Source organism: Petromyzon marinus, chromosome 21 (assembly GCF_048934315.1).
Source record: "Petromyzon marinus isolate PM22_M1 ecotype Great Lakes invasive population chromosome 21, UKy_Petmar_22M1.pri1.0, whole genome shotgun sequence".
Lineage (NCBI taxonomy): Eukaryota > Metazoa > Chordata > Hyperoartia > Petromyzontiformes > Petromyzontidae > Petromyzon > Petromyzon marinus.
Window position 1 is genome coordinate 2,249,666 of NC_133687.1, and position 25,499 is coordinate 2,275,164.

Here is a 25,499-nt window from a genome sequence, read left to right on the forward strand (position 1 = left end):
CATAGAGGAATGTCTCCGTCATCATAATCAGTATCATCATTATCATCGTGAAATATACCGGCCATTATGTTCAGCTATTCAGTGACAAACAGTGAGACGTTCAGCCCTGGTTCCTAATCTCTAAATGCAAAAGCGCATTCCTGCTGATGACAGCTTTGCGATGTTTGGCTCAGTGCTCTTTAATGAGTCCCTTGCGCCTGTGTTCTTGAAGGAACACAAGTTCTCTTTGTGACTGTGTGGGTCCTAGTGAACCCAGAGAGAGAGAGAGCAGTACGCGTGGGAATGGTCGTCAACTGGTTCCTCTCTAGATTCAGATGAGTCAGCGGGGTCAGTTTGTCAAACACCCCAGCGGGTAGAGCTTTCATCTGGTTCCTGTACAAATGCAGCTCCTTCAGATTCACCAGGCGTTCAAACACCCCCTGGTTAAAGGCATTGTTAAGTGAGGAGGTCATTCGCTTAACGTACCCGCGTTTGCTGGACTGGGCCATTGTTTAGGCTGTGTGGGAGTTCTGTACTCTACTCCACGTCCCAGCGCGTGCAGCTGTGATATGAGTCCCGACAAATACCATAGGGAGAAGACTCAAGACTCACTTTACAGGAGGGTCCTGCTTGGGATGTTCGGCCAATTCCTTTGTGAGTAGTTGTTGCTGTGTGCGAGGATGAACGGAAGGCCCAGAGAACACCACTTGCAGCTCTGGGAGAACAAACTGAGAACAAAATCACAATGGACATTGTTGTTTTTGTCTAAGCCAACACTTCTAGTTAGTGCGTGTGCAGTTGAAGGGGAAGCAGTGGCGCAGTGAATAGCACAGTGCATGATACACCTAACTATGTGAGTTTGATTCCCAACCACAGCTAACATCAGTGGTGAGTGATATATCGAGTGGTCATGAACAACTCTCTTCACCAAGCTGTAGTGCCAGCATACTAATGTACGGTTAAATCACTTCTGTGATTGATATGTCGTGGGGAAATCTTCATCCTGCAGTGGGTTGACAAACGGCCATTGATCATTATTGGTGTTGTTGTTGTCTAAGTTAATTTACGTCTCAGGCGACAGGCCCTTGTGGAATCTCACTTCGATATTCGTCATCATCCGTGTCGTCGTTCTCGGTGTTGGCGCGCGGATCACGGGGAGCCCAGTGGCAGAGTCGGGCCTGGGAGCGCTCCTCAGTGCATTATAGCCAAGAGCCGGATGAGTCAGCTGGCTCACATCGTCAGACACGCACAGGCAGAGCTGCCAGATCGAGCTGAGCCATCAGAGCCGCTTCAGTGAGCCGGCGGGGAGAGGCTCCCTCCTCAAGGACCTGCGAGTCGTGGCAACGCGGCCAGGTTCGCTGTGTTGCTGCCTATACGTTATTACTCAGGGATGCTTGTTAATGTCATCGTCATGTGTTTCATTCCAACAACGATAGCAGCAGTAAAGAGTTATTACAGCATTAATAGCAAAAGTTAATTGTATTCAATGTGAAAGCTGAAATAACAGCGACAAATAATACAGGTGTAATTATATGATTAATAAACAAACGACAGTGCAGAACCAACGCAATGGTTAGTACAGATGAAGAGTTTTATACAAGCAGAATACACACGAGGCAGTAGACAAATTATACACAAGGAAGGACGTAGGGTGGATGTCTGGATGGCATCTGTCTCATGGAGAAATTTGAGACAGATGCCATCCAGACATCCACCCTACGTCTTTCCTTGTGGAAGTGATACGTAGATGACACGTTCGTCATCTGGCCACATGGCCTGCCAGCACTGAACCAATTTCTCAACCACATCAATTCCATATAACCGTCCATCAAATTCACCATAGAAGTGGAAAAGGATGGCAAGCGACCATTCCTGGATGTTTTGACCGAGAAGAGACCTGATGGCTCGTTGGGACATTCGGTCTACAGGAAAGCCACCCACACGGTTGCCTATCTAAAGCCTGACTCCTACCACCACCCAGCTCAGAAGAATTCTCTCATCAAAACTTTATACCATAGGGCTCATTGCATTTCGGACCAACACCACCTGACCAGTGACTTAAAACATGTACACCTGGCCCTCAAAAGGAATGGATACTCTGACCGTACCATCCGAAAAGCTGTTTCTCCCTCCATACAGAAACAACCACTTGATACTCCGGTCAAAACCATCATACTACCATATATAGTAGGCGTTACTAAAAAGATTTCCAAAATTCTACAGTACCCCGGGGTTTACACATTGAGTTGTACCTGGGGTGATTGCTATATCGGGGAGACGAAGCGACATGTCTCTGACCAAATTCGCAAGCACAAATCAGATTTGAAACACGGCAGAACGAATTCTTCCGCCGTAGCTGATCACTGTTACAACGCTATGGGTGATCACGATATAATTTTCTCCGATACAAAGGTTCTTTGCAAACCCACGGGTTTTTATCAGAGATTTGTTCACGAGGCAATTCAGATCTACAAACACAGACACAATTTCAACTGAGAAGATGGTTTAAAATTAAGCAACCATTGGAAAGATGTTCTAAATCGAACCAAACATTAAACTAATTTTCAATGGTACAGTATATTTTTCAAGTAGTGGTACCCCAAACTTTCGCAGCTTCTTAAAAAATCCCTTTTCACACCACCAGCATGTGGACTCTACCTTGCCCTTTCGCCAGCCTGCACATGTTCACCCCCTCCCCACCTTTCATCATGCTAAGTCCGCCTATTAAATGCCAATTTTTATGCTAATTCCTTTGTCAAGGCACTTTAATTACTCTCACACAGCTTAAAGGTCGTGGTCTGAGCTTGGCTGTGTTTCACTCCAGCGCTGTCCTCGAGACAGTATGGTCCCTTCACCTGATGAAGGCCGCTTGTGTTGTGGCCGAAACGTCGTGATTTTTTTTACCTACGTGACTTTACCGAATAGAACCAAAGAGTATGGATCCTTGCAGTCACGAAAGCTTCAAATCTAGAATAGCAGAGGTTACCAAAAATATTTCCAAAATCTTAATCAAACACAGGATCCAGGTTCATTTTAACACAGTACACAAAATTCGTGATTTAATCCCATCTGTAAAGGATGTGATTCCTGACATGCAATACCCTGGTGTCTACAAACTGAGTTGTGGTTGTGGCCGCAGTTACATTGGGAAACGAAACGACATGTATCGAACCGCGTTCGTGAATACAAGGTGGATCTGAAACACGGTAGGACCAATATCTCTGCCGTTGTTGATCATTTTTTAACGCTATGGGCTCACACAAAATTTATTTTTCCAAGACGGAGGTACTCTGCAAACTACCTTCAGAGATTTGTTTATGAAGCCATCCAGATATATAAACAAAGACACAACTTCAACCGAGTAGATGGGTACAAACTGAGCAATAATTGGAAGGACGTTATTAACCAGGTAAAGTCTTAACTGACTATGATGTTTCCATTCTATGTCAGCTATTATTTCCGACTCTCTGTGTGTGTCTCTCTCTCTCTATGCCTCTTTCTTAGATCTCTCATGCCCACATGTCCTTTGCATTGCACTCTCATGCCTTTGGATTGCACTCTTAAGAAACCAATCGATAGCCTTGTCCCTAATCGATCTCGGAAACTCAGCGGGGTTGACCCTGGAGAGCGCCTGGTGTGGGCGATCACGACGCACAACCCACGGTGGAGACTGCAGCGCGGCCACGCGGTTCGCAGCAGAGCGCAGTGCAACAGAACCACCCCCAGCCCTGTGTTGCACTTCTCTGCTGCCATGTAGATGCACTCCCCACTCGCATTCAGAAACACGCAGTGCCACAGCGGATGAAGTTTGATCATAAATCGCCTGTGACGACGCGGCTTAGGGAGGCCTTCATCCAGCAGTTGAGTAAGAATGGCTGGTGTTTTATACTGCACACACCTGAAGACTTTGTCGTGCCAATGTCAAAACAGGTGAGATGCAAATATGGCAGTGTCGACAGTACGCATCACCACTATTGTTCAAGGGAAATGAATTGTCTCAATTCAAATGAGCATTGAGGCGTTTGTGCTTATGTGTATAGCCCTGTGTACAGCCCTGAGAGAGTTGTGGAAAGTTACACATTCCTATAGCAGGGGCGCGTTATCTCCAAAGAACGTCTGTGGGGGGTGACGCCCACCTCCCCGCTCCCCATGAGCGGGCGGGGCGCGACGTCCACCCCCTGCACTCCCCCCTCCTCCTCGAAGGCCACCTCTCGCTGGGCCCCCGCCGATCAAACGATCGGCCCCCCCGCACCAGCACCCTCTCTGAGGGACATATATACATGGCTGGCTCACCACCGCTGGTGTTATCCCGCACGCGCCGAGTGCTAAACAAAGAAAACGGCTGCTGTATCAATAATAACCACCTCCTGGGATTAAGCCCCAATCCGCTTGCATCCCACGACTAATGTTAAAACAAACGGCGAAATTACGCGCGCGCCTCGCCGCTAATGCTATTGCGCTCGTGCGTAAACCACACTGCGTAAACACGCACGTGAGCGTTAGCGAGCGGGTTTACTGCACCATGCCCCCCCCCCCCCCCCTAATTACTCACGCAGCAACCGCCGTAAATGCTAGTGTTTTCATGCGTAAACACGCGAGTAACGCCGGCGAATGGGTTTTGACTCACCCTCCCTTCGCCCTATTAATCGCGCAACTGCGTGGACATGGGAGCAGTTTATGAGTTACTACACGCGCACCTCACACACACACGCTCGAATTACACACCACGCTACACTGATATTCTGAAACTCTGTGTGGCCCAAGTAAATATTATACGAGCAGCGCCTAGCCTATCCCTATTCAATCCCTGGGTGTACCCCCACTCTACTTGTCACCTCGCAGACGCACTCACGGTGTCGCATGGACGCTGTGGGAGTCGGAGGGACGATGATCCAGGAGGTCTCTGCCTGGGGTCGAGTCGTAGCGGCACTCGCTAGCGTCCCTGGATGCTGTGAGTGGCTGGGAGTTGGACTGGGCGGCTGAACGGCTGGAGAACCCCCTAACGTGTTTCCCCTCCCTCCTTTTCTGCTCTGTGAATCCGAAGATCCAGGGTCACGTGGTGTGGTCCTGCGCGACCAATCGAGCGCCTACCTTTCGATTTTAAACCGATGCCCCGCCCTTACCTGGAGCATTACTTTCTGTTGCGCCTTGACCCATTGTCTATGCACCTGTCCTCCCCACCCCAGACTCAACCGGTTAGGTCGGGGTGGCCGTCCCGTGGAATACACATCCGCGGCGTGTCTAGGAACGTCCCTCCCACCTCCTCGTCTGCGTTGCCCGCGTAATATTTCCTCCCTCTGGCCCCTCCCCTGTGCTGTGAGTGTCTCAATGCGGTTAGCCCGGTGAGCTTCTGCGCGCCCATACAAGGTTTAGCCAATTTAAGGGGGGGGGTGCAAAGTAATTTGGTCTAGCGGGGGGTTGGCCAATCTCCTGGCACCGGGAAACCGTGGGACATCCCTACTAGGGGCCCTTCGGATGAAAACCTATGGTGCCAGGCAACCCCCCCCCCCCACCGGGGCCCTACGTGTGTGGCATGTGTGCGTGCGGCGGGTGTGTTCAGGGCGTGGTTGCAGCGTTCGTGGAGTTGCTCCGCGGTCGTGGCACCACACATCCACTGTTAACTTCCCCACAAAGTTTATCGTTATATCAACCACGTTGACGGATTCCTTACACACGCAATTTCCAAGCGCATATTGTGAGTGAAGCAATTGATTTAGTCATTTAATTTGTGAATTTAGTCATTTAATTTAATTCATGATTCATATTAATTTACCACATTAAAGCCCTGCCTAATCATCAATTGTGAAGTCACAATCTATGTTTATATACAACATCAGTGGCTTTTAACTAGCAATCGATAACACCAGGCTATCAGTAGCATCAAGTATACCCTTTTACAAAAAGCACCTCCGATTATTATGATTGACTAAGTATGGTGCGAAAAACGTTCAACAGACATACATAGAAAGTGCCCTTTATTAACCGCATTATGCAACACAGGCATCAAGTTCGCAATGAAGCGAGGGGATGAGACCCAATTGGGTCAAACGCCCCCTCGGGGAGACTCTGTATGCGATTTTCTTGCAAATACAGGACCTGGGTGTTATCAGGGCTCCCAGCGGGAACTGAACTCAGTCCTTTGCGATAACAGTCTGAATAACGGAGTCCATTTCCAGAACTCACGTAGCACGAACACTGCGATGGACTCGCGGCTAAGCGTGCTCCCTGCTTTGCGGGAGACCAAGAGACTCCAGCACAGACCTCGCCTCCTCTAATCCTCAACCATTTGGGAAATGTGATGATTTTGATGATGCAGTTATTTTAATGGGAATTGTGAGTATTGGTTATTACGTTAAAACTTGCATTGTTAATAGTTCTACATATTGGTAACCTTCGAACAAAGTGGTCACTTCATCGCACGCTTTCAGATGCACTTCTGCGCCATCTGGATCGCTCTTCTGATACCAGGAAGCCACTGGAGCCATGGAAACGTCAATATAACTTGAAAACGAATATCTTTAAAACTGATGTTTTGTGTTTAGTTTGTTGCACAGCAGGACAACCCTTCGTGTTACAGAATGGTGCATGCAAGCGAATATCACAGAGCTACCTCTGAGATCCGTTTAAGTGACCTCTGTTCCGCAAAGTGGGCAGCACTTCCCCACTGCTAATGAGAGTAATATCCATCGCATCAATATTTAGTTCTCAAGGGCTGGGATTTCGCCAAATTAAATCTGGCTAAAGCACACAACTACCTGTCACCCCCTCTGTGCCAACTTGCTGCATTTTAAGCGCATCTTGCAGATAACAGCCCGATAGTTGATAGATCAGCTCCACGGTAGGTCCTGGTGTAAAGGACATGGGCTCGCATTCGCTGTGCCGTCACTATGTGGTCGAGCAGATGGTCTTGAATGGGCCGGCTTGCACTCATGATGCTGTGTGATGCGCCTACACTCAGCAATCGCCTCTACGAGGCCGGTTTGGACGATTCCTTTAGAACTGCTTTTTGTGCTTAATTTGTTGTCCCTCTCCTCCCGTGATCATAACAAGGGGACAGGTCGGCTAAATAGACAACAACAATAGAGTGCGTAGACGATGAGCAGATACTCTGCGTTGTGTTCTGTCCTCCTGAGAAGTGGGCGACTCAACAACAGATGAGCACCAGAGGTTTGTGAAACGGCAACGCGTTATTTCAAATGGTTCTTCGGAGGAGTATTTGTGTACCTGCAATCATAACCAGACACACTCTTATCACCCTTTACGTCACGCAAGACCTCAGCTCAATCCCCCTATTGATGGGATTGAGTCCAGAAAGCGTAAATTAGAGGAGTGCAGAGTGAGCCCAGTTGACAAATGAGAGCACAGTGATGAGTACCGCGGGTGATGATAATGACGAGTGTGTAGCTGTTTATGCTTAATTGCATACGATGGTTATTTGGATGATGACGATGAGAAGTCCATAGCATATGTTGCTGTGGTGTCATGGTTAACGCACTGGGCTGGCTCGATCTTCTGGCACGGCAGGCAAAACAATCGGCTGGTTTCTTAAATCATCTCGTCTCTGTCCACAGGCATTATCAATAGTATGGCACAGTCAGGTGATCGGCAGGTTGCATTAGGTGGTGTAAATCCTGAGTGTTTCCACCACTTCCAAAACGCCTCGTCAGGATGGAGCAGTCGGCCACATAGCCGCGAGAGGAGCTCTCTAGAGCTCTCTAGAGCTTCCATTGGAGAGCCTTCCATCATCAGTGACGTGAGCCAGACCCATTACAGGGCTGCACCTTAATCTGTTACTCCTCACTGAACGCCGTCAGCGCTGGGCGCGTTTCCCAGTTCGGCTCGAGCCACCGGCGTCGCGCACAAATCGACGATTACGTTTGGCTGGCATCGCTGTGATCGAATGTCGATGTTGATGTCAGCTTAGACCAGGATTCTTCAAGAACAAAGCATATTTACAGACATCGAAGACAAACGCATGTTGGAAAGTGTAACAATCCACGCGTATCCACCGTTTTCCATAACTCTTATCTCACTCCACCGTACCTCCGATCCCCAGGCTGGCATCATGATGAGTGTCAACAAGCGAAGCTCCATCCTGGCAACCGCTAACCCTGCTTACGACCGCTCCAACCCAAGGAAGATGGTGGAGCAGAACTTGCTTAGAGTGCGGATGCGAGTAGAGGAAGATGCGTCTGTGAAACGCGCCCCTGGGCACGCTCTTCAGTTGATTGATGTGCAGAGCCAGATGAGTGAGTTTGGTCAGTTTGTCAAACACCCCAACGGGAAGAGCCGTCAGCTGGTTAACAGCAAGGTTCAGATAAGTCAGTTGCGTCAGGCTGTCAAACACCCCTGCAGGGAGGGCTGTGAGTTCATCACTGAATCGCAGATCGGCAGCCTCCGCCTCTTGCTGTAATGCAGCCTCTATTAGAGTCGCTCTTCACACAGCAGTGGAGTTCAACATGAGTTCCTAGGTCGCGTTACCGGCGTCATGTTCACCTCACATCTTGGCACCTCGCTCCATGCCGCGCAGTCTGTGTGGTGCAGTACCGCGACCCGGAGGTGTTCAGAGTTCGCCTCGCATTCCCTCTGGGACATGTTCACTCGATGAATGTAATTAATTCCGGCATTCGCCTGCCCACGGTAGCCTCGCTGAGTTCCGAGTATCTGTCGTCAGGAGGATGCTGCTACAATATGATGTGTGGCCAATTCATGTGTGCGGAGAGTGTTGCGCTGTTAGTGATGTTTGTGTAGTTGTTCTGCGTGGCTACTCCTGTTGTTCTGTGGTGTGGTTGTTGCGTAGTTTTGTGTTGTCATTGTTATTTTTTGTGTTGCGTTGTGTATTGGTTGTCGTTGTTGTGTTCTTGTTGTTGATGCTGAACGAATCCAAGCCCGCACAGCAAGCGTGAGTTACTGTAACCGATCATAACCTGCTCTAATTATTCACACGATTCGCTCACTGCTCTGTAACACCGCAGACTAACTTGGAGCATAAGAGGATACTATGACGACGATGATGGTGACGAAGACTGTGGATGTCAATAACACGATAGCTTTATAAACTGAACGATACTCGTGCCGAGCGTCATCTATATTTCGGTGCCGAACGACAAAGCAGAGACCGTTGCTTGCAGTGCAGGCACCGTTTGTGAAATGCTCCCCTGGGAACGCTCTTCAGTTGATTCTGCAGCAGACTCAACTGCTTTAGCTGGGTTAGTTTGTCAAACACGCCACTGGGCAACTCTGTGAGCTTGTTGCAGCACATGTACAGAATCTCCAGATTCCCCAGGCGGTCAAACGCTTCCTTGGGAATGGCCTGCAGCTGGTTGTTAGTGAGATACTGTGTAGCAGATGCATTTGTTTTATGAACGTTTTCGTAATACATATTGAGTAACAATGAAACGTGTTCTTACATCCTCTCAACAAGAATTAATTATGTACGAGTCATTAGCGTTGATAGACGATACCTTTTTTCACAATAGGTTACCGGTTTGGAAAATGTTAGGAGCAGGTTACCAGTTCCAATACAATTTTAGTCTTGCGTGCGCTGATTGGCACACGCGAACTCGACTACAAACTGCATGGCGGCATAAGTCGCCACATGGTACACACTGCCCTGTTTCACAGCTGTAGAGGGGAAGTCGTTCCACGTTGCTGCTCCACGTGTATGGGATATCCTTGCCGCTCATCGACAGCTTGGTTCCCTCCCTTCACTCTCCCCCTCTTTATGCCACTTTTAATCCAACACGTGAAACTTATTTGTACCAGTACATAACGTTTTACGGCGCATCTTGCTGACACGTTACGGTTGCAATGTCTGTTTTCGAGTTGCACGTTTCATTTACGATCGTTAAATATCTTGTTTGTTAGTTTGTGCAATATTACTTAATTACTCTGTACTTGTTCTCTACAGTATTTCTGTTTTCGGCTTTGTTTTTTTTAATTTCTGCTGTCCTCATGCACCACTGATCGTCCTTGTAACATAGTCTGGCAATTGGATAAACGGGACGACCCGTGTAGCCAACAACATACACTCAACACTCAATTTGGCCTACTCTTTCACACTGCCCAATAGTATTGTAGGATGTGGGCATCCCCACACTTTACCCCACCACACGCCACCTGCCGATCTGTCAACTGCGGTGAATCCATTCCTACTGCTGGGTGGACAGAGGCGGTGGCAGAGTCACCGTTACTTAAGAGAGGTCTAAATCATAATGTGTCTATATTAGTTGGTTTAACTCGGTGCTATGTAATCGATATAATATGCAAATGTTTCGTGCAACGGCTCTGCCTGAAATCAAAGAGAGAGAGAGAGAGGACAGTTTGAGTGATGTATGGTTGAAGCCCGCGTCCCATAATGAGGCTCCTTGAAATCACTGGAGAATCTGAAGATGCTGCATGGACCCATTATCGCATTGGGCAGCAAACAAACTCCCCGAGCAGTGAGATATCGATAGAGAAAAATGTCTGAAAGGGACGCGGCAGCTTCTGTTTGCGATCAGAAGCAGTCCTCTCAAATTCATATAGACAAGTAAATATAAATGTAGACTTGCATATAGACATGTGTAGTCTATGGAAACTGACGGCTTGGGGAGGGCTTAATCTAGCAGTGGATTCATCATTGCTATTGCTACTGCTGATGATGTTTTTAAAAGTGTTCAGAGATGTAATAGTGACCCTACACTGTGTCCCCGACAGACAGAACACTCGAGGTAGCCGATGCGACTCACAGACAGGGCAGACGTTACAGACTGAGCATACAAGGCGTACATCATAGACTGGACAGTCTTATCACACGAGACAGACGGTATACACAGCACGGAAAAAACATGCACGACAGACGCGACTAATGGGAACAGGCAGTACACATGAGACAGACAGTACAAATTTGACAGGCAGCATGGACGAGACACGCGGTACAACACGATACGACCTGAGCAATCAACACAGTACAGGCAGAGTATTCAAACTTGAGACATACACCACAGAGGGAGGAGTGCAAAGGACGTACAGAAGAGATGACGCGATGCACAGACGGTTTACACATAACACAGATGAAAACGAGACGTACCTCTTTAAGCGGTGTGGGTTCTCGCGTGGGGCGAGAAGGGGACAGAATCAACTGAAGAGCATCCCTGACGGCGCGTTCGCTCGTCTCCCGAGCCTCACCCACGTGTGGCTCCACACCAACCCCTGGGACTGACCAAGCACGGACATTCGCCTCCCAGCAGCGCGACCGAGCGCCTCCCGCACGCACAGAGAGCGCGAGCTGCGCGCTGCCTCGGCTGCAGCTGGGAGGCGCGGCGACTCGGAGACGAACTGCGGCGGTAGCAGTGGAGGTGGCACGTGTGGCTGGCACTGAGTGGAGAGTGGGGTTGTACCGGCGTTGTTATGCTCGAATACAGATATCCTGCTTTGTAACTGCTGCACTGAACGTTCCAATTAAACTATTTTTTATAAATGTTTTTTTACCAGATTAGGTTTACTGAGCTATATAGTTTTTTTTCAGAAGCGACCTGGCGACAACTGATAGCGCATCGAAGTGGCTCATTATGTGGAAATGTATAGCAGCCAAATGCTCTAAGCGTATGTTATACATTTGGGGGGGGGGAAGCTGGAGGACCAGGAGAGTGGGGATAGAAACCCGCGACCTCCTGTATACCATGCGAGTTGGCTGACATCTTGCCGCAATGGCGCCCCATGGCAGGCGGCTCAGAGTGAACCACATGGCACGGTGATTATATCGCAACATATAGGACAGCAATTGACAAAGGGCACACAGAAACACTGCGTATCCCATGCTTAGTATTGCATTGAGCTTTTTTGTTCATGTCCTGTTAATGACCGTTGAATATAAATCGGAGCTATTGTACTGAACATTGCAACACATTGTGCCAGAGAATGGCAGCAGCGATTCCCGCGGTGGAGACCATGAGGTTGCCGGGCGCAATTATTGCCGCGGAGGGAATGGCGTGGTCAGCGGGTGCCATTTTGGGTGGGCCGTGAGGGGCATCGGAGCTGCCGCCTGCTGCGGCGATTCCCGCGGCGGAGACCACGAGGTTGCCGGGCGCCATTTTGTCCGTGGAGGGCATAGCGTGGCCGTAGGCACAAATTGGAATGAGACGTGGGACGACATAATGGCGGCAATGCAAGGAGCCGTGTGCCGACCACGACGGCTGCTTCCCGTTCAGAAGTGGCGGCGGGAGGCGATTGGACGGCGTTCCATCTTCACTTGAAAGCAGCTTGACTGTCTGGTTAATGGACAGAACAGGAAGCCCTGCGAACCCTAGCGATGGCCCTCGATGACGATGCGTTGGCGGCATTCTGGACCATCCCGGAGGGTGATCGATCAATTCTCTGGTGGGCATTTGCCCAAATGGCGGCAATTTTCGATCCGTCGCATAACGCCTGCAGGAGATTTTTGCAGCGGAAGCGGGGCGAGGCTCAGACGCCACTCGCTTTTCATAGCGCTCTGCTGGTGTTGGGGTAAGAGGCAGGAGTTGGGGGTCGTCTTGATGATCACGGAGGATGATTATTGACGTCCTTGAGGGTGGCCCGGTGGAAACAGGCTTATGAGAACATGCAGCAATGGCCCAAGGTGGCGGCTTGGACAGGAGATACTGAAGCGCAGGGGCCTACGTGCCGGGAAGTGGAGATGGTGGCTGCGGTGTAAGGCTATGGGCCGCGTGGAAAGGGTCACCACAGAAGGCCAATGGGTAAGAGTTGGCAAGAAGGGCAGCGCTTTCTGCCCTGGAGTCCCTCGGCCACCTGCTTTAAGTGTGGTCGGCCAGGCCACATCGCAAGAGAATGTCGGGATGTTAACCCGACATCGATAGTGCCAGTGACGGCCTCTGTTCTGCCTGCCTCTACTCCTCAAGCTCCACAGGATCCGACTCTCTGATGCCAAAATATATTCCAAGTTTGCCATGTGTGAGGGATCAGAGGCTGGAGCCCGGGTCAAGTGCTGCTATTTGAATCCAAGGAGGGGCCGCACCTTTTAGGCCGTTTTTTTGTGTTCCTTGGAGCCCTAGAAGTACAAGATCCTGCCCAAGGCGGGGGACTGGCGACATGGACTTGGTTCACGTGAGCAATTCCCGGTGAAGCGGACTCTCCCTTGTACTGATGAAATTGAGTAATAATGGCGTGTAAGGGGTAAATGGGTGTTTAGAGGAAGTTGTGAGGTGCCGTGTAACTGAGTTGGTGGGGGTGGTTGTTGTTGTTGTTGATGGGTTTTTTTTTGCCTGCGCTGCACGCCGAGTGTCACGGCGGTTGTGTTGTTGGTTCGTCGGAAGGGCATCGCGGATGTGCTGTGTGGATGCGCGCGCCAAAGTGCTCAGATGTAGCAGGTGTTGGGTTATGGATACGTGGGGTGTATCGTGGCTATGCTTTTGGATAATTGTTCTTTTTTGTGTTGTGGTTTAAGGGTTTTCATGTTCCTCAGTTGTGGTAGTTGCTCTGCCTGTCCACCCAGTTAAATTGCTGTGTATCAGCCGGGACAGCTGTTTTTTTTATCAAGGGGTGGGGTGATGTAGTGTAATAGCGCCGGCTGGCGGACAGCAGCGGCAACTGTGGTGGACAGATAGTACACACGCCAGTGAGGGCGTGTACCGTGTGTGGGAGACCCCATCTGGAGGCCCCTGGAACCAGCTAGCATGTTCGAGAAGGGAGGCGTGGTCAGAGTGGAGCCAGGCCGCGCTGTTTCTGAGAATTGACTCGTCTCGCCGTTGCTGTCGTCTCATCGCCGGCGTCGCTGCCATCTCCACTAGATATTGCGCTGCTAGATAGTAGTTGGCTATCTCAGTCAGCACGGTCACTGTTAGATGGCTAGTGTTGTGTACAGGCTCGGCTAAGCTACTGTGGAGAGTGTGTGAACGAGACCGTGGAAGTCGTGGTTAATAAAGAAGTTGCCTCCTGCAAATCTTGCCTCCATCTCACTGACACTACACAAGTAAAAATGCTTTGAACATTCTGGGTCTCATCAGCAGACTCAACAACACACTAATGATTATCGTGTTATAATTCGAGGTGTTGTTCATTATAGTAAATGATTACATTCATGAATCCTGCTGTAGATGATGATGATGACGACGAGGGTGTAGTTGTTTATGCTTATTGTAGATAATGATATTCGTGATCATTGAGTCTATAGTCTGCTCCTGCAGAGTAAATGTTTGCACATTGGATTTTTAATAAAGTGGTCGCAAGGTCTGATCTCCTGTCGCGGCAATTAAAACAATGGTGAAGTGTATTATTATTCATCCCCCTACCTTTGCCCACCCTGAAATACAAATGGGTTCATCACAGTCTATCAGTGCTACGCATATATTGGAGCAAAGTGTGGGTACTCCCACCTCGTTCAAGACGTCCAGCCAGCGTGCAAGGATCGGCTAAATACTCTCCAGAGGGGCTCTCTAGTACTCCCTCCAGTGAAAGCCCTTTAGACATCAGTGGCGTGAGCCAGGCAATTGCAGGACTGCGCCTTAACCTGTTACTTCTCGCTGGAGAGATTGAAAACGGACCCAGGGAATTGTGCGCCGCCAGCGCTGTATGCGTTCCCGAGTTCGGCTACAGCCACCGGCTAAGACACAGGCCGCGTGAACGGGTGCAGTCCCAGGGGTTGTTGTGCAGGTAGATGGCTGGGGTGGGCTTGCGCCATTTTCACTGCTTTTGGCAGAGGTGATGTACTGCTCACTTACAATGGATCACAAATAAGCAACAACAGATGTAAGAATCTCATATAGACACTTTGCACGGTTTTCTATTTATTACGATTTTTCAGCCAATTAATGAGTATTCATACATGTGTAGTGTTGTAAATATGGACGAATACACTTTTTATGAGGCACACTATTTTATTGTCTTTCTTCCGACACAGTCCCTAACACACATAAGGGGTATGATGGTCCCCTTACGCGATACCTAGGGAGGTATGGCCTCCGGACTCGGCGGGACCTACTCACTGGTGACCTGCTAGCCTAACGTCCTCCGGCTGGGACCTAGGGGAGGCTGACTGACCCGACCATTCGGCCTGTGGGTCTAGACCACTGGTATACACTGAGCCCCAGCCCTTAGAAGGGCTGTACGGCTTGGATCTAGGGTCCTGTCTATCCAGGACCTGTTCTCCCCTGACCACTGGCCTCACTGAGCTCCAGCCCTTAGAAGGACTGCAGAGCTTGGGTCCAGGGTCCTATCTATCTTCAGCCCAGGCTTCAGTCTTCGTGTGGAGAGAACTGAGCCAGAGCTCTCAGCACTCTGGCTTTTATACAGATTCGTGGTTGGCTCCGTCCAAGCCACGCCCTTTCTTGGAACCTTCTGATTGGCCCTCACTAACCGTCGTTTCGATCCACTCTCACCTCTGTTTGACCCCGGGAATTCCCCTAGCAGGAATTGCCGTTTGCATCTGCTCTCACCTCTGTTTGACACCCAGTGGTACTGCAGGTTACTGAATGGTGAGTGGCGATCACCTCTAGACATGGAACAGGAAAACGGAACTCTCGAATTACAATAATCAATAGTAAGCGTTACAGCAGCCTAGCATATGCATGTTTTTTAATTGTTATTTATATATTGCACAGTACATGCTAATTGGTAATAGCCGCATTATGCAAGGCGTGGTGTGTATATTATCGTAGCAGACGCACAGAGAGCCTCTACAACTTAGCGAGTCAATCAGGAGCTGTGAGAGGAGCTCTGTCCACGTGGTTGTTGTACCGATACAGCTCCTGTAGTCTCACCAGCCGCTAAAACGCGCCCGCAGGAACGGATTTCAGTTGGTTGTGACGCAAACTCAGAACAGTGAGGTGGGTGAGTTTATCGACACCACTTCAGGGAAAGCCGACAGCTGGTTGTATTGCAGGTGTGAGTTCGCCAGGTGCTTGAGACTGTAAAACACCCCTGCGGGCAGAGCCGATATCTGCTTACCCGCGCCTCTGCAAGACATCTGAGTGATTTTGCCGCAACGCTTCTAGTTAAGATTATGCGAGTCTGATAAAAGCCACTCGCACCTCTGCGCTCACTGCACTCGCTGTGGCACTGCTGATGCGGGTCTCTGTGTGAAGACTTGGCGGCAAGTATTGGATTAGGGCACTGAGGATGCATTGTCTTCACGAGGGGCACGCAGTGTCTGCACGTTCAAGTGAGCGCAGAGGAGTGTTCATTTCAGTTGACGGCCGCAAGGCAGATATGATTATGAATATCTGAACCCGGTATGGGCCTCCCCTCGGCCGACTCAGCCTTAAGTGAGTACCTGGCACGGTGACTAAGCATCAGCATTGGGGAGACAACGCATGTGTGAGAGGGAGTGTGTTTTAAACGAGGATTCCGTGACACTCCTTGTCTACATCATCACTGCTATGAATGATCAATTTCAAGTCGCCCCGATGTTGGTCGTGTCTATTCATTTGTTGATTTCACGCTCTGCTAAGTAAGCACAGATGCCATCACACGTGAAGCTGTGCACGCGTGACTTGCATTGCGATGTAAACAGAACGTAGTGCATTCCCAGGGGCGCCTTTGACAACCTCAAGAGCCTCACTCACATCTGGCTGTTCGACAACCCCTGGGGCTGTGAGCTGCGTGGGGCTTTCACCCTTCTCGCCTCTCTTGCCTCCTCGTGATGATGAAAGATAAAGTAGCCTTCACAGTATTTGGCTACGTACGGTGCGACATAAGGTCAACATACATACAGTATATGCAATTATGAACATATGTAGAACTTTTTCTTTTGTATTGCTTACGTGAGAGAGAACGCGAGGAGTCTTCTTTGGTTCTTTCGGTAAAGTCACGTAGAATGAGAATAAAATAATAAAATAAAACAATACAATTCTCACGACGTTTCGGCCACAACACAAGTGGCCTTCTTCAGGTGAAAGGGACAGACCTGTTGGGACGACAGACCTTCAATAAACGCTGTTAAGATTCCTAGCGCCCTTTTAAGCTGGTTGAGCGAAAGTCAGGCACCCAAGCAGTAGAATTTAGCATTGAAAAAAGTTGAGGGATTAGCTTGTGACTGGTCACAGAAATGGCTATATAAATTCAAAGCCTACACATCCACAGAGGCACCCAGCACAAATCAAACAATATAATTTAGCCATGAAATAGCTAAGGGGATTAGCTTGTGACTGGTCACAGAAATAGCTATGTTAAAGTTGAAGCCTACACGTCCACAGAGGAACCTTGTACTGGTCACAGAAGTAGCTTTGTTAAAGTCAAGGCTTGCACATCCACAGAGGTACCTCGTACATGGACGCCAATGGGTGCTGCAACAAATCAACTACCATACAGTAAACTGATGTGAAAAAACTAAGTCTAACTTACATCAATATAATAAATGTGCTCAATATATTCTTCAATAAGCTGAGCTATTAGCTTATTGAAGCAGCTCTTTCGCTGGCACTGACTCTTAATACCTCTCACACGACGGTCAATGGTATGGTGTATAACATGGAGTATAACAGCGCCTCGCAGCCATCTCCCTCCTCCCCCCTTTGTTCCGACCATGGATGGATTCGTCCGTCTGAACGGAGCACGTACCTTCCGTGGTGCTGAAGTTGAGGGTAAGAATCCACCCATTTTTCGCCATACAGCATTGTGATATATTACGACTTATTGTTGGTAGCTCAGCTGTTTGGAGAATATATAGAGTTTATTGATAACATTGAGGTAGTTTATATTTCAGTTTTCATTGGTTTACCATATGGTATTCATTATATAGTGTAGTGTATACCCAGTTGCTGTTAATACCTCAGCTTATTGAAGAATATATTGAGCACATTTATTATATTGATGTAAGTTAGACTTAGGTTTTTTCACATCAGTTTACTGTATGATAGTTGATTTGTTGCAGCACCCATTGGCGTCCATGTACGAGGTAATCTGTGGATGTGCAAGCCTTGACTTTAACAAAGCTACTTCTGTGACCAGTACTAGGTTCCTCTGTGGATGTGTAGGCTTCAACTTTAACATAGCTATTTCTGTGACCAGTCACAAGCTAATCCCCTTAGCTATTTCATGGCTAAATTGTATTGTTTGATTTGTGCTGGGTGCCTCTGTGGATGTGTAGGCTTTGAATTTACATAGCCATTTCTGTGACCAGTCACAAGCTAATCCCTCAACATTTTCAATGCTAAATTCTACTGCTTGTGTGCCTGACTTTCTCTCAACCAGCTTAAAAGGGCGCTATGAATCTTAACAGCGTTTATTGAAGCTCTGTCGTCCCAACAGGTCTGTCCCTTTCACCTGAAGAAGGCCACTTGTGTTGTGGCCGAAACGTCGTGAGAATTTTATTGTTTTATTTTACTATTTTATTCTCATTCTATGTGACTTTACCGAAATAACCAAAGAAGATTCATCCTTGCAGTCACGAAAGTTTTAAATCGAAAAGCGAGGAGTGGTGGGCCCAGTGATTAGCGCACTGCGCTATGAATACGGTCACATGGATTTGTTTTTCAGCCACGGCGAACATCAGTAGCGAGTGATAATCACCGCCACTTCAGCAGAGTGAAGTTTTGTCAAACGCAATGCTTGTGCCAGGCTAGGTGCACACACCTCTATGTATATAATACAAAATGGGAAGAGCGAACTCATCCCTGCAATACTCACAAATACAACTGTCGGCAGTGGCAGAACGCGCGTGCCAACAAGGACACCCAATCGATTTTGATGTGGAAGTTCTGTGAAAAAGGAATAGTGCTTGGTCACGGCAGGGCTTACGGCATGGTACCTGGCTATTTTTATTTTACGTAAACCCCACCGTTGGAGGGCCAAATCCTTTGCAAGTGCGCGAACACACACAAACCCACACACAAACCCACACACAAACAATTACTCAAACTCACAGACAGATTTTGACTTATATATATAAGATAGGCTTACTGGTATAGACGAGAAAGCTATAGGTTTATGAACTGAATGCTATTATAACGAGTATCATCTCTATTCTGGTGCCCAGCGACAAAGCAGAGACCGTTGCTGGGAGTACTGGCTCGGTTTCTCAACCGCACCCCTGTGAACGCTCTTCAGCTGGTTGATGTTCAGAACCAATGACTGCAGATTCACCAGCCGGTCAAACACACCAGCGGGGAGAGACGGGAGTTCCTCACTTCGTAGGAACTTTAGACGCTTGCTATCTGTTTACAGAATACTCTAGCAGAGTGAATAGAAATACGAAAAAAGAGCATTGGTTACATTTTACTAACCCAACAAGATTGCAACGGGTTGAGTATTTTTCAAAACATTATACAATTAATTATTAAAGGCCCTTTGCCTATCCACTGCTAGATGAAGTGGCCATATTTCACCACGTTGGTTGGAGGTGGTCTGTAGACAAAGGGGGGCCCTAAACCAATTTTGAACACTAAGAGTGGACTAATTGTTTACTTTAGTTAAATAGATGAAGGGAACGACGAAATGAAGTACACAGAAGGCAATGGCAAACCACTTCTGTTATCGTTTCAAAAAAACATTTATCGACCAGAAATGTTAGGAAGCTACTTTGGTGCTGGACAGTGGGCCCTCCAGGCAAGAAAGCATTCACATAACTACTGGGGATGAAGGAAGACCTCTGATAGGTAGAGCTACCTGTAATGACGCGACCACAGGAAAGCCGAAAGGAATTGCGGGTGATGAAGTTTTAAGCAGAAAAAGTCGACCTCTTCATTATCGTAACACACACAAAATCGGTACGTGGAATGTCATAAGTACGAACACTGGCAAGTTGGAGATTGTTAAGATGGAAATGAAAGGACTGGCATGGATATCTTAGGAGTTAGCGAACTCAGATGGGCATGAATGGGCACTTTAATTCGGAGGACTGTAATATTCAATACTCATGCCATAAATCGCACAAGAAGGATAGAGTAGCCATTATTTGTGGCAGCAAAATGGATAACTATGTAGCAGGTTACATCCCAGTTAATGATCGCATTATCTAAGTACGTGTCCGATTCCAACAAGTTAACATCACCATTGTGCAGGTCGACGCACCCGCCGCAACGTCTGAGGCAGGTGACATTGATTATTTTTTATGGGAAACTTCAAGAAACAATTGACTTCACGTCAAAAGGCGACATCTTAGTTGTCACGAAATAATGTAAAAGTAGGTGACATACGGAGAACTTGGATAACTGAACAGCATGGCCTTGGAGAAATGAATGATTTTGAGGAGCATTTGATATATTAATGTACTGCCAATGACCTGGTCATTACAAATACTCTTTTTAAGCAACCCAAAATAAGACTGTACACTAGGACATCACTGGACGGCCAATGGAGAAACCAGATCAACTACATCTTAATCAAGAAGTGATGGTGGAGTGCATATCAGCAGTCACTGCTCCCGGACGAGATTATGGTTCAGATTATGAACTTCTTTCTTCCAAAGTCTCCGAGATCCCAGCAAAAGATGTTCTGCATTGAACCTGATGGGCTGCCACCCGGATGAAATCTGGCAAGATATAAAGACCATGGTAAGCGCAACAGCTCTGCAACACATACTAAAAACCAAGAGAAAGGCATAATGTCTGTCTCAAGACACAATAGAGAATGCAAATAGAAGAAGAAAGATGAAAGCTTTCGTCGCAGAGGCTCAACCAATGAAGAAATTAAATGCAGAATTACAGCGACAAGTACGGAAAGATAAAGAACAATACTTTAGAGAAGCCTGTACTAAAGTTTAAAACGACAATAGAGCAGGAAGAACGAGACATCTATTTAAAAAAAATCAGAGAGATTACTGGCAGATTTATCCCAAGAGTAAGTGGCCTTAAGAACGTCATTGCAAATCATATTCTGGAAGATAAAGTAAAGAGCAGGTGGAGAGAATCCAACGAGACACTGCATAAGCTCGATGAAAGCATTAACAAAAATGTTTACAGTGAGGGAAAAAGTATTTGATCCCCTGCTGATTTTGTACGTTTGCCCACTGACGAAGAAATGATCAGTCTATAATTTTAATGATAGGTTTATTTGAACAGTGAGAGACAGAATAACAACAACAAAAATCCAGAAAAACGCATGTCAAAAATGTTGTAAACTGATTTGTATTTTTATGAGGGAAATAAGTATTTGGCCCCTCTGCAAAACATGACTTAGTACTTGGTGGCAAAACCCTTGTTGGCAATCACAGAGGTCAGACGTTTCTTGTAGTTGGCCACCAGGTTTGCACACATCTCAGGAGGGATTTTGTTCCACTCCTCTTTGCAGATGTTCTCCAAGTCATTAAGGTCTCGAGGCGGACGTTTGGAAACTCGAACCTTCAGCTCCCTCCACAGATTTTCTATGGGATTAAGGTCTGGAGACTGGCTAGGCCACTCCAGGACCTTAATGTGCTTCTTCTTGTGCCACTCCTTTGTTGCCTTGGCCGTGTGTTTTGGGTCATTGTCATGCTGGAATACCCATCCACGACCCATTTTCAATGCCTTGGCTGAGGTAAGGAGGTTCTCACCCAAGATTTGACGGTACATGGCCCCGTCCATCGTCCCTTGATGCGGTGAAGTTGTCCTGTCCCCTTAGCAGAAAAACACCCCCAAAGCAAAATGTTTCTACCTCCATGTTTGACGGTGGGGATGGTGTTCTTGGGGTCATAGGCAGCATTCCTCCTCCTCCAAACACGGCGAGTTGAGTTGATGCCAAAGAGCTCCATTTTGGTCTCATCTGACCACAACACTTTCACCCAGTTGTCCTCTGAATCATTCAGATGTTCATTGGCAAACTTCAGACGGGCATGTATATCTGCTTTCTTGAGCACGGGGATCTTGCGGGCGTTGCAGGATTTCAGTCCTTCACGGCGTAGTGTGTTACCAATTGTTTTCTTGGTGACTATGGTCCCAGCTGCCTTGAGATCATTGACAAGATCCTCCCGTGAAGTTCTGGGCTGATTCCTCACTGTTCTCATGATCATTGCAACTCCACGAGGTGAGATCTTGCATGGAGCCCCAGGCCGAGGGAGATTGACAGTTATTTTGTGTTTCTTCCATTTGCGAATAATCGCACCAACTGTTGTCACCTTCTCACCAATCTGCTTGGCAATGGTCTTGTAGCCCATTCCAGCCTTGTGTAGGTCTACAATCTTGTCCTTGACATCCTTAGAGAGGTCTTTGGTCTTGGGAATGGTAGAGAGTTTGAAATCTGATTGATTGATTGCTTCTGTGGAGAGGTGTCTTTTATACAGGTAACAAGTTGAGATTAGGAGCACTCCCTTTAAGAGTGTGCTCCTAATCTCAGCTCGTTACCTGTATGAAAGACACCTGGGAGCCAGAAATCTTTCTGATTGAGAGGGGGTCAAATACTTATTTCCCTCATTAAAATGCAAATCAATTTATAAAATTTTTGACATGCGTTTTTTCTGGATTTTTGTTGTTATTCTGTCTCTCACTGCTCAAATAAACTTACCATTAAAATTATAGACTGATCATTTCTTTGTCAGTGGGCAAACGTACAAAATCAGCAGGGGTTCAAATACTTTTTCCCACACTGTATGCAGGAAAGTATGAAGAATAACCTGCTGTGATTGAGTGTGCAGTACGCAAAGCCCTGAAGGAGCTTAAAGACAACAAAGCCCCAGGAGGAGATGGTATACCCATTAAGCTCATCAAGGGAGGAGATGACGAAGCTATTAAGATTCTAACAGTTTTGTGCCAATAGATTTGGTCTAGTTGGAAGAAAAGCGACCCCAGAGAATGCTCATACCAGCAAGGATTTGCTGAAGATTATTCAACATATAATTGAGAGCTATATAGAAAGAGAACTACCGGATGTTCAAGTAGTTTTCATGAAAAGAAAAAGGGACCAACTTACAAATATCAGAGGAATAACGGAGAGATCAAACGAATACCGGTAACAGCTCTGCTTCATTGACTACAGTAAAGCTTTTTACGTGGACCAAGAACTGATGTGGATTATAATGAAGGAAATGAGAATCCCAACTCACATTGTATGCCTGTTATGTAATCTATATGCCAACCAAAAAACAATGGCTAGAACAGAGGGAGACACGAAAATGTGATATTGGGAAAGGAGTAAGACAAGGCTGTATACTATCTCCTTACCTATTCAATGTATACAGTGAGAATATCATGCGAGAGACAGGCTTGGATTACATCTGAGCAGGCATGAAGATTGGAGGCAGAAGAATAAACAACTTAAGATATCCATAATAGATGTTTTTGGATTAGATCGTGTAAACATATAAATGTGTCGTTAAAACCCGGCACCCACCACCACCCGACACAGCCAACTAGCTGTCAGGTGGTGGCGGGTTTTAACGACACATTCATATATTTACGCGATCTAGCCCAAAAACCTCTATTATGCATGATATTGGTCGTGAAAGCCTATGCGTTAAACTTAAGATATGCTGATGATACCACCCTACTAGCAAATATCAAAGCTGAAAATGATGACCCTGTTGGTAAATTTTAAAGAAGCCGGTGAGAAGGCTGGACTCTGCCTAAATTTCCAAAAGACGGTGGTGATGGTGACATATATAGCCTGGAACACGAAGCAATCGAAGTTGTGAAGAACGTTTTATATCTGATCTCCTTGATTGCTGAAGACGGAGCGATCAGAAGGTGGCTATATTTCGGTAGAACGCCATGTCACAGCTCATTAAGATATGGAGAGACAACACCATTACCATAAACACCAAGAATATAGGCTTATCAAAGCTCTGGTATTCCGTGTTGCCCTATATGGATATGTGTCGTGGACGCCGAGATTGAGTGAACGAAAAAGGATCAGCGCATTTGAGATTTGGTGCTGGAGATGAATGCTAAGTATACCATGGACAGCCAAAATGTCAAACATGTCAGTCCTGAGAGAGATCGGTCCACTCTTCCACTTGAGGCCTTATTCGTGAAGCAAAAAAATACATACTTTGGACATGCTATGAGGTCCTCTGGACTAGAGGAATCGGTCTTTCTTGGGAATGGATAAGGTAGCAGGGGCAGAGGACGACCTCGGAGGAGGTGGATGCACGACATCAAGAACACCACTGGCCTTAACACTTACCTAGCTACCGGAGGCAGCGAGAGACAGGTGTGGATGGCAGTCTAGTCGTGGATGTCACCAGAAGTCGAACTTGACCTGACGGCACAAGGTGAAGGTGACAAAGTCAGCTGTGACTGGACTAAACTTTAACAAATAACTCTTCACATTCGTCCATAGCACTGCCTTAAAAGGAAATATATGATAGGCAACATTTCGTGCCATGCAGAAGGGCCATCGCCAGAAACGTGACCCATTATATATTTCCCATTATGGCAGTGTGTGTGATGTGTTAAATTAATTTCGTTGTTTGTGCTTGTGCACCACTGGCTGCCAGGGCATTCTCAACACAAGGTGTCATCGACGCGACTTAGGATGTGACATCAGGAACACATTCAGACGGAATTAATACAGCCCCTGACCTGGCTGGTGACTCTACGGGAGCTTTACCTGGGTGGGAACGAATTACCGGATCTGCCCGCAGGCGCCGAGAAGTTGCCTACATCAACTCACTTAGATCTGGCGGGGGGTGGGTTAGCTCTTTCCATCGTGTGCTGTATACATGTCTGCGTGTGTGTGCACCTAGCCTAGGACACGCACTGCGACGTTTGTGGGTGTTTGGCAAAACTTTACTCCGCTTGTGATGTTCGCCATTACTGAGGATCAAAGCCAGGTCGCATGTTCATATCCCAGTGTTTCAACCACTGGGTCCACAACTGCTTGCGTACTTTCTCACATTAACCATAGGCCTCTTTAAGAATTTTTTCAGTAAAAAAAGATATACAGGATACGTGTGTTTGAAATATGAACATATTTTATCGTCAACGAATTGTGAATTCTCCATGCCACTGCATACACCATACTTAAAATAAACGTATATTTTCTACTCCTGAAAATCATGCGCGTGCTCATTATGTTAAACGTTTGAGGATTTTATACACACCCGGCGTTAATATGGTCTCGAGTTTTTCAGTATACGCGTTTAGAAACCACAGACTGCTTTGATAACGATCTGCCACCACTTTTTGGACGATAATCACTCATTAGTTCCGTGTTTTGCGTTAAATATAAGCGATGACACCCGCAGTCAGCGTTTAAACACGACGCGCTATTTTTGAAGAGAGCTGTCTGTGTCCATGCAGTGCATAACAACACGAAGAATAGGGATCTGCTGTTCTCGCTATAGTAACGGTGGTTGCAGGAGCCGTAGGAGTGTTTAAACACATTGATAATGATGGCGATATATGATTATTACCAGAGTAGTGTGTGATGCGTTAGATTTCTATATTAGTGCAGTGGATTCAACTGAGTTGCAGACGTACTTCATGGAGGCAACACATGTATTAACACCAACACATTAAGACAAAGGGGTTACTGCCCCTTTACCAGATAAGCTATGGTGGTGGACCACCAGGCTAACTACGCTAGTTACTGGGAGTAGCTACAACGGACAGGACCCTAGCTTGGGTCCTCGTCCACGTGTTGGTAACTTCTTCTTGGAAGTAGAACGTAGATCGTATATCTTCAGATGACAGCAA

At 47.2% G+C, this 25,499-nt stretch overlaps 1 long non-coding RNA gene across 1 annotated transcript in view; it reads right to left on the minus strand.

Moving 5' to 3' along the window:
• Positions 1 to 11,496, minus strand: part of LOC142925531 (uncharacterized) — a 75,755-nt gene extending 64,259 nt beyond the window's left edge. The window contains exons 1-2 of the long non-coding RNA XR_012942487.1: positions 11,051 to 11,496; positions 592 to 707 (exon numbers count right to left, since the gene is read on the minus strand). This is a non-coding gene — a long non-coding RNA (uncharacterized LOC142925531). The remainder of the gene's footprint in view (positions 1 to 591; positions 708 to 11,050) is intronic.
• Positions 11,497 to 25,499: the final 14,003 nt, after the last annotated feature.